This window comes from Entelurus aequoreus, linkage group LG05 (genome assembly GCF_033978785.1).
Source record: "Entelurus aequoreus isolate RoL-2023_Sb linkage group LG05, RoL_Eaeq_v1.1, whole genome shotgun sequence".
Classification (NCBI taxonomy): domain Eukaryota; kingdom Metazoa; phylum Chordata; class Actinopteri; order Syngnathiformes; family Syngnathidae; genus Entelurus; species Entelurus aequoreus.
Window position 1 is genome coordinate 8,773,315 of NC_084735.1, and position 12,935 is coordinate 8,786,249.

Genomic DNA, 12,935 nt, shown 5'->3' on the forward strand with positions numbered 1-12,935 from the left:
TTTGGTTGTGTTTTCAATGTTAACACTCCACAAGGCGGTGCTACATTTCCATGTTTTGGCAGTGACGTCACCAGTTAGAATGATCCCTCACCCGAAAAGTACAAGAGAATTTTGACAATACAGAAAAAATACACAAATAAGAAGTGAGAATGAAATGCATTAAGGGATATGAAAAGTATAAACAAAACTACCAAAAAAATTAGGCCGTAAAAAAACAAAAAAAAAACACATCACTAGTACCAGTTATACAGTAAGATGCAGATCATAATAAGTTAATTTTACACAAAATTATTCTGAAATATTGGTTATTATTATTATTATTATTTTGTAGTGTTTTCATTGTTAACATTCCATAGGGCCGGTGCCATATTTCCATGCTTTGGCAGTGACATCAACATTGAAGTATGCTGAAAATAAAATAAACAAATAATAATAATAAGTAAGAATACATGATTTAATGGATATATAACAGTAGAAATAAAACTACAATGTAAATTGGGATATAATAAAATGTGAGTACTCAATTGTACTGCCATTACTGCTGTGTGTGTACGCTTAAACTACCACTATTACAAGAATGGACCTGAAAAGTGAATCCAAGTCAAAATATAGCCATAAAACGAAATATATATATATATATATATATATATATATATATATATATATATATATATATATATATATATATATATATATATATATATATATATATATATATATATATATATATATTAGGGATGTCCGATAATGGCTTTTTGCCGATATCCGATATGCCGATATTGTCCAACTCTTTAATTACCGATACCGATATCAACCGATACCGATATCAACCGATATATACAGTCGTGGAATTAACACATTATTATGCCTAATTTGGACAACCAGGTATGGTGAAGATAAGGTACTTTTTAAAAAAATTAATCAAATAAAATAAGATAAATAAATTAAAAACATTTTCTTGATTAAAAAAGAAAGTAAAAAAATATAAAAACAGTTACATTACCGAGCTATACCAACCGGGCGGTATAGCTCAGTTGGTAGAGCGGCCGTGCCAGCAACTTGAGGGTTGCAGGTTCGATCCCCGCTCCCGCCATCATAGTCACTGCCGTTGTGTCCTTGGGCAAGACACTTTACCCACCTGCTCCCAGTGACACCCACACTGGTTTAAATGTAACTTAGATATTGGGTTTCACTATGTAAAGCGCTTTAAGTCACTTGAGAAAAAGCGCTATATAAATATAATTCACTTTCACTTCACTTCACATAGAAACTAGTAATTAATGAAAATTTGTAAAATTAACTGTTAAAGGTTAGTATTATTAGTGGAGCAGCAGCACGCACAATCATGTGTGCTTACGGACTGTATCCCTTGCAGACTGTATTGATATATATTGATATATAATGTAGGAAGCAGAATATTAATAACAGAAAGAAACAACCCTTTTGTGTGAATGAGTGTAAATGGGGGAGGGAGGTTTTTTGGGTTGGTGCACTAATTGTAAGTGTATCTTGTGTTTTTTATGTGGATTTAATAAAATTAAAAAAAAAAAATTTTAAATAAAAAAAAAACAAAATGATACTGATAATAAAAAAAACGATACCGATAATTTCCGATATTACATTTTAACGCATTTATCGGACATCTGTAATATATACTATATATATTATATATATAATATATATATAATATACATATAACGTGTATATATATAATGTGTGTATATATATGTGTGTAAATGTGTATATATAAATATATATACACATGTATATATACATATATATATACACATATATATATATACACATATATATATACACACATATATATATATATATACACACACATATATATACACACATAAATATATTTGTGTGTATATATGTGTATATATATATGTGTGTGTATATATATGTATGTGTGTATATATATGTGTGTCTAATATGTGTGTATGTATATGTGTGTAAATGTGTATATATATATAAGTGTATGTGTGTATATATATAAATGTGTATGTGTATATACATACGTGTATATATATATATATATATATATAAGTGTATATATGTATATGTGTATATCTATGTGTGTGTGTATATATATATATACATATATATATATATATATATATAAGTGTATATATGTATATGTGTATATCTATGTGTGTGTGTATATATATATATATATATATATATATATATATATATATATATATTTATATATATATATATATATATATATATATATATATATATATATATATATATATATATATATATATATATATATATATATATATATATATATATGTGTGTGTGTGTATATATATGTATATATGTGTGGGAAATAGCATCTGTGGTTTTTCCTGACCTAACGTGTATGTGTATATGTATATATATGTATATATATATATATATATATATATATATATATATATATATATATATATATATATATATATATATATATATATATATATATATATATATATACATTTTTTTTAAAAAAAATTTTATTTTATTTTATTTTATTTATTTATTTATTTATTTATTTATTTTTTTTTAATGATTGTTTTTTAATGATTTTTTTTAATGATTTTTTTAAAATTATGAACCGACTAAGAATCAGTATGAAAAAAAATCGTGGTTCGGATCTGAATCGATTTTTTGTGTCCACCTAATGTGTGTAGTGAGTAGTACAACAGTACGACTGCAATGAATGGACTTTGCAAATATATTCGAACGTGTCGAGTGGCACTTGTACAGTTAAGTTAAGTTAAAGTTAGTAATGTGATGTGTGAACGTCCTGCCAGTGAGGAATTTGTGAACATTCTGTCCTTTGCGCCCCCACGTAGACCAGTTCCAGCCAGTGTCCCCTTTGCAGACAGGAGTGCGTGTCCACACAGGTAGATCCTCTTCAATGTGCATCCATCATGTCAAGCATTCATGCTTAGATAAAGATCAAATATGTCATCTTACATGCATCTTAAAGGGCCGGTACGTCACCATTTTGGTCTGGCAGATGAACCTTCCAGAACACCTTTCTCCTGGCCCCCCAGTGACGTCTCTGGTCTTCAAACAGGTCTCGACAGGCATAACTCGGCATGCCGCCTGTCCTCGAACCTTGAGGGATCCTTCCTTGCGGGACACCAAGACCACTATCTGCTGCTGGGAATTCCAGCGTGATCTTGACAGCTTTCGTTGTTGGAAGTCACCAGCAAGGAGCGGTGTTGAACTTGAGGTTCCTTTCGTACAGACCATCACCTGTGATGTTGCCGCGGTAACGCAGGAGGGACATTCCTCGGCTCCTGATGTGCAGCCTTGAGGACGTGGAGTCCTCTCCTCGCCTTCAGGTACGTGGAAACATCTTTTAGCTCAGGGATGTCAAAGTGGTTTTCGTTGAGGGCCACATGTTAGTTATCAGAGGGCCGCTTGTAACAGTGAATAATGGAGGAATTTGCCTCTGGATTTCATTATTAATTATATACATTGTTTTAAGCAGACGTCCATTTTACAGTGAAAACTTGTTTTTTTTAATGCAATATGTCATAAAAAATATTTGACAAAAGGGCGTACAACAAACAAATAAGAAAACTTTAAAAATAATAAATAGTTAGAATGGATAAACAATTTTATTTATAGGGACCTTAATTACTTAACATAATAATGATTTAATATCATGTTGTTATGAATTATTAACCTATTTAAGGCTCCAATTACTTCACATCAAATATTCCACTTAGAATGTTTTTTCGGGGGTAATATTGCATATTTTGTGTTTTTTTTTTACAAAAAAGACATGAAAAAAACAAGCAAAGAAAAAAATACAAAAATAATAAAAACGTATAGGTGATAAAAGTAAAAAATTAAATAAAGAATGACATATTTTTGATAATTTTATGAATGGGCCCCATTTGGATCCCGAATAATTGTAGATTTTTTTTAAAAGTTTTAAACTATTATTGTTTAAAAAATAATGCATCAAAATGAATTGTTGATCTACTTAAGGCTCCAATTACTTCACACTTTTTTTGCGGGGGAATTTTGCATGTTTTGTGGTTTTTGCCATAAAAAAAAACAGGGTTTTATTTGACAAAAAGCGCATTAAAAAAAATTATTTATGTAAAAAAAATAAAATAATAATAGACAGATAGACCTGAAGTTGACCTTGAGATTTAAGCGTCGAATAAAAATACAACTTTTTAAAAAAAAAAAACTTATTTTTTAACATTTTTCTAACTGCAAACTTGAGGGGAGTTCTAAAGGTTAAAAAAAAAAAAGTATATATTGTCTTGGTTTTGTAAATGAAAAATATAAAGTTTGGACACCCCTGATCGATGACGTTGTTGACACAGGGACGGACAATAAACGTCATGACATGGCGGGTGGCGGCACCTGCAGGGTCCTCCCTGAGGCCGCTGGCTGGAGGACCACCGAGCTGTTGTCTACGTCATCCTCCAGCGAGGACTGCGACAAAAAAGACGGTTTCTCCCGGGACCCGGATGTTCACCGCCGCCAGCTGAGCAGGAGACCGGAAGTCCCGCCTCCTCATCATCATTTGGGCGGGACGAGCAGGAATGAACCTGAGGTAGACGAAGACGAGGTAGGAAGACTAAAGTCATGTTCGCACAGTCAGCATTTACCTGTAGATACTGTACTTCTGGAAGAAGTGTTATAATCTTCAGATGATGATCTTCCAAACTGTTTCACACAAAAAAATATACGAGTGTTATTTTGATGTCTTGTACTTTTAGATATTGTCATATAAATCCAAAAGCTAACTTAGCTTTGTGAAATGGCTGGCAAAGAAAATGAGTGTAATTTATAAAACTCCATAATAAATCAACAAGCTAGTTATTTTAATTAGGAATGTAACGATAAACGGTATTAATGACAAACCGCTGTAAAACTCTGCACCGGATGTGACATGCCGCGCTATTACTCTGAAGCCGGAAGTGTGTGCCTTGACGTGAGCCAGGTCAAACTTATATATATATATATACAGGTATATATATATATATATATATTTTTTTGTTGTTGCGGTGGGATACACTGTATGAAAAAAAATTAGAAAATGAATTTTACTTTTGCAACCTCATTATACTATTGGCTAAGTTTTATATTCATAAATGTAAGTTTCTCAATACCCGACCTGTTTTTTGTGCTTTTAAAAAAGAATTAGAACTCTACTTTAAAACACTCTCTACCTCTAACAACCAAAAAGCTGTGAAAACGACGATGCTGTGCTCCAAATTTAAGTTATTTACTGAAATTGAGTGAGCCCATGGCTTTGCACTTTGTTATATATATATATATATATATATATATATATATATATATATATATATATATATATATATATATATATATATATATATATATATATATATATATATATATATACATATATTGCATTCTATTTTAGTTACTTTGAATTTACAACCCCCTGGCGCTGTTTTGTACTGTTTTTATACTTACTTTGATTATTATTTATCAACTGTTTGTAAATGTTGAAAGTTATAAATAAAGGTATATAAAATAAAATAAATAGTAATAATAAAAAATAAAAAATCATTTTGCGAGGGGAATTTTGCATGTTTTGTGGTTTTTGCTGTAAAAAACAGGGTTTTCTTTGACAAAAAGTGAATAAAACTCAATAGAAATACATAATTAATCAACAAGCTATTCATTATGATAAACGCTGTAATGACAAAGCGCTGTAACACTGCACAGGATGTGCTACAACTTTTAAAATTTTTTTTCATAAACCTTTATTTATAAATTGCAACATTTACAAGCATATATATATATAAATATAAATATATATATATATATATATATATATATATATATGTATATATGTGTGTATATATATATATATATATATATATATATATATATATGTGTGTGTGTGTATACATATATATATATATATATATATATATATATATGTGTGTGTGTGTATACATATATATATATATATATATATATATATATATATATATATATATATATATTAGGGCTGCAACTAACGATTAATTTGATAATCGATTAATCTGTCGATTATTACTTCGATTAATCGATTAATAATCAGATAAAAGAGACAAACTACATTTCTATCCTTTACAGTATTTTATTGAAAAAAAACATCATGCTGGCACCATACTTATTTTGATGATTGTTTCTCAGCTGTTTGTACATGTTACAGTTTATAAATAAAAGTTTATAATTTTTTAAAAAATTTTTAAAAATTAAACAAAAATAATTTAAAAAAAATTATTTTAGTCATCGATTCACTGGATCTATGCTATGCGCATACATCCAGTGAATCGATGACTAAAATAATCGCCAACTATTTTTATAATCGATTTTAATCGATTTAATCGATTAGTTGTTGTAGCCCTAATATATATATATATATATATATATATATATATATATATATATATATATATATATATATATATATATATATATATATATATATATATATATATATATATATATATATATATAAAACACAGCATTTTAAAGTAGAGTTCTGATTCTTTTTTAATATCTCTTGTCCCTCTCCAGTGTGGTTAAATTACATTCATTCACAGGAAGTGAATTCTCGTGACGTCACATAAACCGGAGGTGACGTCACCAACACCCGTTTTTTTTTTCTCCTGTGTCATTACAAAAAAACAATAAAACTATCACAAAATAAAACGAAAGAAAGGAGAAGATAAACATATTTAAAAATGTGTCTCTTAATTAGCCAGAACTATATTATTATTTAATATATATATATATATATATATATATATATATATATATATATATATATATATATATATATATATATATATATATATATATATATATATATATATATATATATATATATATATATATATATATATATATATAGGGTTAGGGGTTAGGGGTTAGGGGTTAGGGTTAACCCTAACCCTAACCCTAACAAAATGTTTTATTTATTATTATTATAATATATATATAATTTTTTTAAATTTTAAACATGGCTGTAAGTGTGTATGAGTATATTTTAGGCACGTTCAACAACACCGTGATAACAATGAGAAACATGATAGTTTTGCTGACAATAAATGGACAAGCGGTAGAAAATGGATGGATGGAACCGGGATATTTATTACATTTTCAGTTTGTAGCAGGGCTGTACTGATTGCACCACTAGAGGGCAGCAAATAGTCCATGTAAATATTTAGTCCAGCCACCCGTCGGTCCATTTTTCTACCGCTTGTCCCTCTCCAGAGTGGTTAAATTACATTCATTCTTCGCCTTATGTCACAAGTTATAACAAGAATCGTTAACATCTAAATGTCCTCCAATAAGCACACAATCTCTTCTTTTTTTTAGTCAAGTCATTTCCAAAAAGGTAACATGGTAGGTCATAGGCTACGAGGAGCTGGCAGCTACACAGCAGCTAAGCACACAATAGACATATGTGATAATCATTGAACAATATTGCAGCACATTTGTCAATACAAACAAGTACACTTATAGTTGTGTGTCACTTACACATACAAAGGTGTGTGTGAGTATTAGAGAGTAACCAGTAACAAACGTGTCCACATCATTCAACGTATTGCATCATGGGCTTAACTTAAGGAATAAAAAGAAAACACTTACCACTCCACTTCAACTTAAAGACAGCATAAGTCAATGCTAGACTGTTAATAATACAAAAGCCAAAAGCGGTGAAGTTGTCACGTTGTGTAAATGGTAAATAAAAAGAGAATACAATGATTTGCAAATCCTTTCCAACTTATATTCAATTGAATAGACTGCAAAGACAAGATATTTCATGTTCACACTGGAAAACGTTGTTATTTTTTGCAAATAGTAGCTCATTTGGAATTTGATGCCTGCAAGGTGTTTCAAAAAAGCTGGCACAAGTGGCAAGAAGACTGAGAAAGTTGAGGAATGCTCTTCAAACACTTATTTGGAACATCCCACGGGTGAACAGGCTAATTGGGAACAAGTGGGTGCCATGATTGGGTATACAAGTAGCTTCCATGAAGTGCTCAGTCGTTCACAAACAAGGACGGGGCGAGGGTCACCACTTTGTCAACAAAATGCCTGAGCAAATTGTTTAAGGACAACATTTCTCAACCAGCTATTGCAAGGAATTTAGGGATTTCACCATCTACGCTCCGTAATATCATCAAAAGGTTCCGAGAATCTGGAGAAATCACTGCACGTAAGCCATGATATTACACACCTTGGATCCCTCAGGCGGTACTGCATCAAAAAGCCACATCAGTGTGTAAAGGATATCACCACATGGGCTCAGGAACACTTCAGAAAACCACTGTCAGTAACTACAGTCGGTCGCTGCATCTGTAAGTGCGAGTTAAAACTCCACTATGCAAAGCCACAGCCATTTATCAACAACACCCAGAAACGCCGCCGTCTTTGCTGGGCCCCGAGCTCATCTAAGATGGACTGATGCAAAGTGGAAAAGTGTTCTGTGGTCTGACCAGTCCACATTTCAAATAGTTTTTGGAAACCGTGGACGTGGAATTACACAACGTGCCAACTTCACTGCTTTTGGCTTTTGTAAATAGGTTAGTGTTTTCATACCTACCCTTGTTCTCTGTTTGACTCCTCTCACTTGATCCAGATTTTTCCAACATTCCACCCCTACTCTATAGTAGGGGTGTCCCGATGCGACTTTTTCAAACCGATAGGGATCCGATGCGATATCATTACATGCTTGTGTTATTTTGTAGTGTTAAATCTTCACCCACTTTTTTCCTCCTTTGACGTTAAATAAGTCATGGCACCTTGAAATGTGGTTTGTATGTACTTTTCAGAGCAACTTGTTAACATTTTATGAATGCTACCATCTCTCTCCGTGTGTGTGTGTGTTCTTGTATTTCTAGCCTTCTTGAGACATGAAGAAGGAACAGTATCTTCCATGTGAGGAGGTGTGAACAAGTGATGACATAAATCATGGTCCCAATAACATTGCATCTAATAGACAATGTCTCATTTGCACCCCTGCTGGTGACATCTAGCAAAATGAGGGTGGTCCCAAAAAGGAGGGATTTTTCAAATAGACTGTGTGTCGCTTTTAAAAGTGCTCCCCCTCTGGTCAACATATGAAATAACAAGTGTGTGTAAGAAATTGAAATGCACCCCTTTGGCCAAAATTATTACAAAAAATAAAATAAATATGTATATTGTGACACACTGTAATAACAAAGTAAATAATGAAGATTAAAAAACAATTACAAACCAAAAAATCATAATTTTTTTTTTACTAAAAGCAGTCTTTTTTCACAATGTGTCGAATTTTTTCTTATAAAATTGGGAACAATTTCTCATATTCGTTCTGTTTCTTGTTATGAAATAACAAGTGTGTGTAAGAAATTGAAATGCGCCCCATTTGGCCAAAATTAATAAAAAAAAAAAAAAAAATGTATATAGAGACATACTGTTATAACTTGGAAGTAAATAATGAAGATTAAAAACCAATTAAAAATAAAAAAATTTTTTTTTTTTACTAAAAGCAGTCTTTTTCTCACAATGTGTCGACTTTTTTCTTATAAAATTGGGAACAATTTCTCATATTCGTTCTGTTTCTGTAATATTGCAATATTTCCTCGTGAAATTGTTATTTTTTTAAATTAATGAAAAATTATTACTTTTTAATGCAAAATGGTGACATTTGTCATATAAAATTCGGACTTTTATCACCATATTGCAAACTTTTTTTGTTGTTCTTGTAAAATAGTGACATTTTTTGAGTAAAATTATGACATTTGCCGTAATTTTGCCAACATTTTAAAGTTTTCTTATAAAATTGTGACTGTTATTGAGTAAAATTCCAACTTTTATCATAATATTGCACACATGTTCCGTTTTTCTTGTGAAATTTTGACTTGCGTTGAGTAAAATGACGACTTTTATTATAATACTGCCAAAATTCGAAGTTTTTCTTGTGAAATTGTGACCTTTTTCTTGTGAAATTTCAACTCATTTTTCACAACAAGCTTTTTTTATATTTGCATAGTATGTATATATTATTAATGTTGTAAATACACTTCTTTATATATCTAGAAAGGCTGGTCCTAAAGAGGGAGGCAGAGGTCTCAGGTCTCAAGAAGGTAACAGATACAAAAATGCGTGTGTGTGTTCTTGTATTTCCAACCTTCTTGAGACACCAACAAGGAAAAGTATCTTCCATATGAGGACCAGTGAACAAGTTAGTACCGAAATCGTGGTCCCAATACCGAAAACCATTGCATCTAATAGACAATGTCTCATTTGGTGACATCTATCAAAATGAGGGTGGTCCCAAAAAGGAGGGATTTTTCAAATGGACTGTGTGTCGCTTTTAAAAGTGCTCCCCCTCTGGTCAACATATGAAATAACAAGTGTGTGTAAAAAATTAGAACGCGTCCCCTTTGGCAATAATTATTTTTTAAAAAATAAATAAACTTGTATATAGAGACATACTGTAATAACTTGAAGTAAATAAGGAAGATTCAAAACCAATTACAAACAAAAAAAATGAACTAAAAGCAGTCATTTTCTCACAATGTGTCGACTTTTTTCTTATGAAATTGGGAACAATTACTTCATATTCTTTCTGCTTCTGTAATATTGCAATATTTTCTCATAAAATTATGACTTTTTAATGTAAAATTATTACTTTTTAATGCAAAATGGCGACATTTGTCATATAAAATTCCGACTTTTATCACACTATTGCCAATTTTTTTTGTTCTTGTCAAATAGTGACATTTTTTGGAGTAAAATCATGACTTTTGTCATAATTTTGCCAAGTAAAATTCAGATTATTATTTCAATATTGCCAACAATTTTACATTTTCTTATAAAATTGTGACTTTTGTTGAGTAAAATTACGACTCTTTTCATAAAATTGCCCAAATTTTAAGCTTTTCTTGTAAAACTGTGACTGTTATTGAGTAAAATTCCAACTTTTATCATAATATTGCACAAATGTTCAGTTTTTCTTGTCAAATCTTGACTTGTGTTGAGTAAAATGACGACTTTTATTATAATACTGCCAAAATTCCAAGTTTTTCCTGTGAAATTGTGACCTTTTTCTTGTGAAATTCCAACAAATTTTTCACAAGCTTTTTTATATTTGCATAGTATGTATATATTATTAATGTTGTAAATACACTTCTTTATATATCTAGACAGGCTGGTCCTAAAGAGGGAGGCATTTTTCTAAGGTCTCAAGAAGGTAACAACTACAGGAATGTATGTGTGTGTGTGTGTATTCTTGTATTTCTAGCCTTCTTGAGACATGAAAAAGGAAAAGTATCTTCCATATGAGGAGGTGTGAACAAGTGATGACATAAATCATGGTCCCAATAACATTGCATCTAATAGAGAATGTCTCATTTGGTGACATCTATCAAAATGAGGGTGGTCCCAAAAAGGAGGGATTTTTCACATGGACTGTGTGTCGCTTTATAAAGTGCTCCCCCTCTGGTCAACATATGAAATAACAAGTGTGTGTAAGAAATTGAAATGCACCCCCTTTGGCCAAAATTAATACAAAAAATAAAATAAATATGTATATTGTGACACACTGTAATAACAAAGTAAATAATGAAGATTAAAAAACAATTACAAACCAAAAAAATCACAATTTTTTTTTTACTAAAAGCAGTCTTTTTTCACAATGTGTCGACTTTTTTCTTATAAAATTGGGAACAATTTCTCATATTCTTTCTGTTTCTGTAATATTGCAATATTTCCTCGTGAAATTGTTATTTTTTTTAATTAATGAAAAATTATTACTTTTTAATGCAAAATGGTGACATTTGTCATATAAAATTCGGACTTTTATCACCATATCGCAATTTTTGTTGTTGTTGTAAAATAGTGAAATTTTTTCAGTAAAATTATGACTTTTGACGTAATTTTGCCAAAATTGTAAAGTTTTCTTATAAAATTGTGACTGTTATTGAGTAAAATTCCAACTTTTATCATAATATTGCACACATGTTCCGTTTTTCTTGTGAAATTTTGACTTGCGTTGAGTAAAATGACGACTTTTATTATAATACTGCCAAAATTCTAAGTTTATCTTGTGAAATTGTGACCTTTTTCTTGTGAAATTCCAACTCATTTTTCACAACAAGCTTTTTTATATTTGCATAGTATGTATATATTATTAATGTTGTAAATACACTTCTTTATATATCTAGAAAGGCTGGTCCTAAAGAGAGAGGCATTTTTCTCAGGTCTCAAGAAGGTAACAGATACAACAATGTGTGTGTGTGTGTGTGTGTGTGTGTGTGTGTGTGTGTGTGTGTTTGTGTGTGTGTTCTTGTATTTCCAACCTTCTTGAGACACCAACAAGGAAAAGTAGCTTCCATATGAGGACCAGTGAACAAGTTAGTACCGAAATCGTGGTCCCAATACGGAAAACCATTGCATCTAATAGACAATGTCTCATTTGGTGACATCTATAAAAATGAGGGTGGTCCCAAAAAGAAGGGATTTTTCAAATGGACTGTGTGTCGCTTTTAAAAGTGCTCCCCCTCTGGTCAACATATGAAATAACAAGTGTGTGTAAAAAATTGGAACGCATCCCCTTTGGCAAAAATTATTTTTTTTCAAATAAATAAATTTGTTTATAGAGACATATTGTAATAACTTGAAGTAAATAAGGAAGATTCAAAACCAATTACAAACAAAAAAAAAAAACTAAAAGCAGTCTTTTTCTCACAATGTGTCGACTTTTTTCTTATGAAATTGGGAACAATTACTTCATATTCTTTCTGCTGTAATATTGCAATATTTTCTCATAAAATTATGACTTTTTAATGTAAAATTATTACTTTTTAATGCAAAATGGCGACATTTGTCATATAAAATTCCGACTTTTATCACACTATTGCCAATTTTTTTTGTTCTTGTCAAAT

At 30.6% G+C, this 12,935-nt stretch overlaps 1 protein-coding gene across 1 annotated transcript in view; it reads left to right on the top strand.

Moving 5' to 3' along the window:
- The first annotated feature begins 4,497 nt into the window (after positions 1-4,497).
- LOC133650129 (stAR-related lipid transfer protein 13-like) overlaps positions 4,498-12,935 on the top strand; it is a 105,899-nt gene continuing 97,461 nt past the window's right edge. Inside the window, exon 1 of the mRNA XM_062046975.1 lies at positions 4,498-4,600. The gene's annotated coding sequence lies outside the window, so the exon portion shown is untranslated. The remainder of the gene's footprint in view (positions 4,601-12,935) is intronic.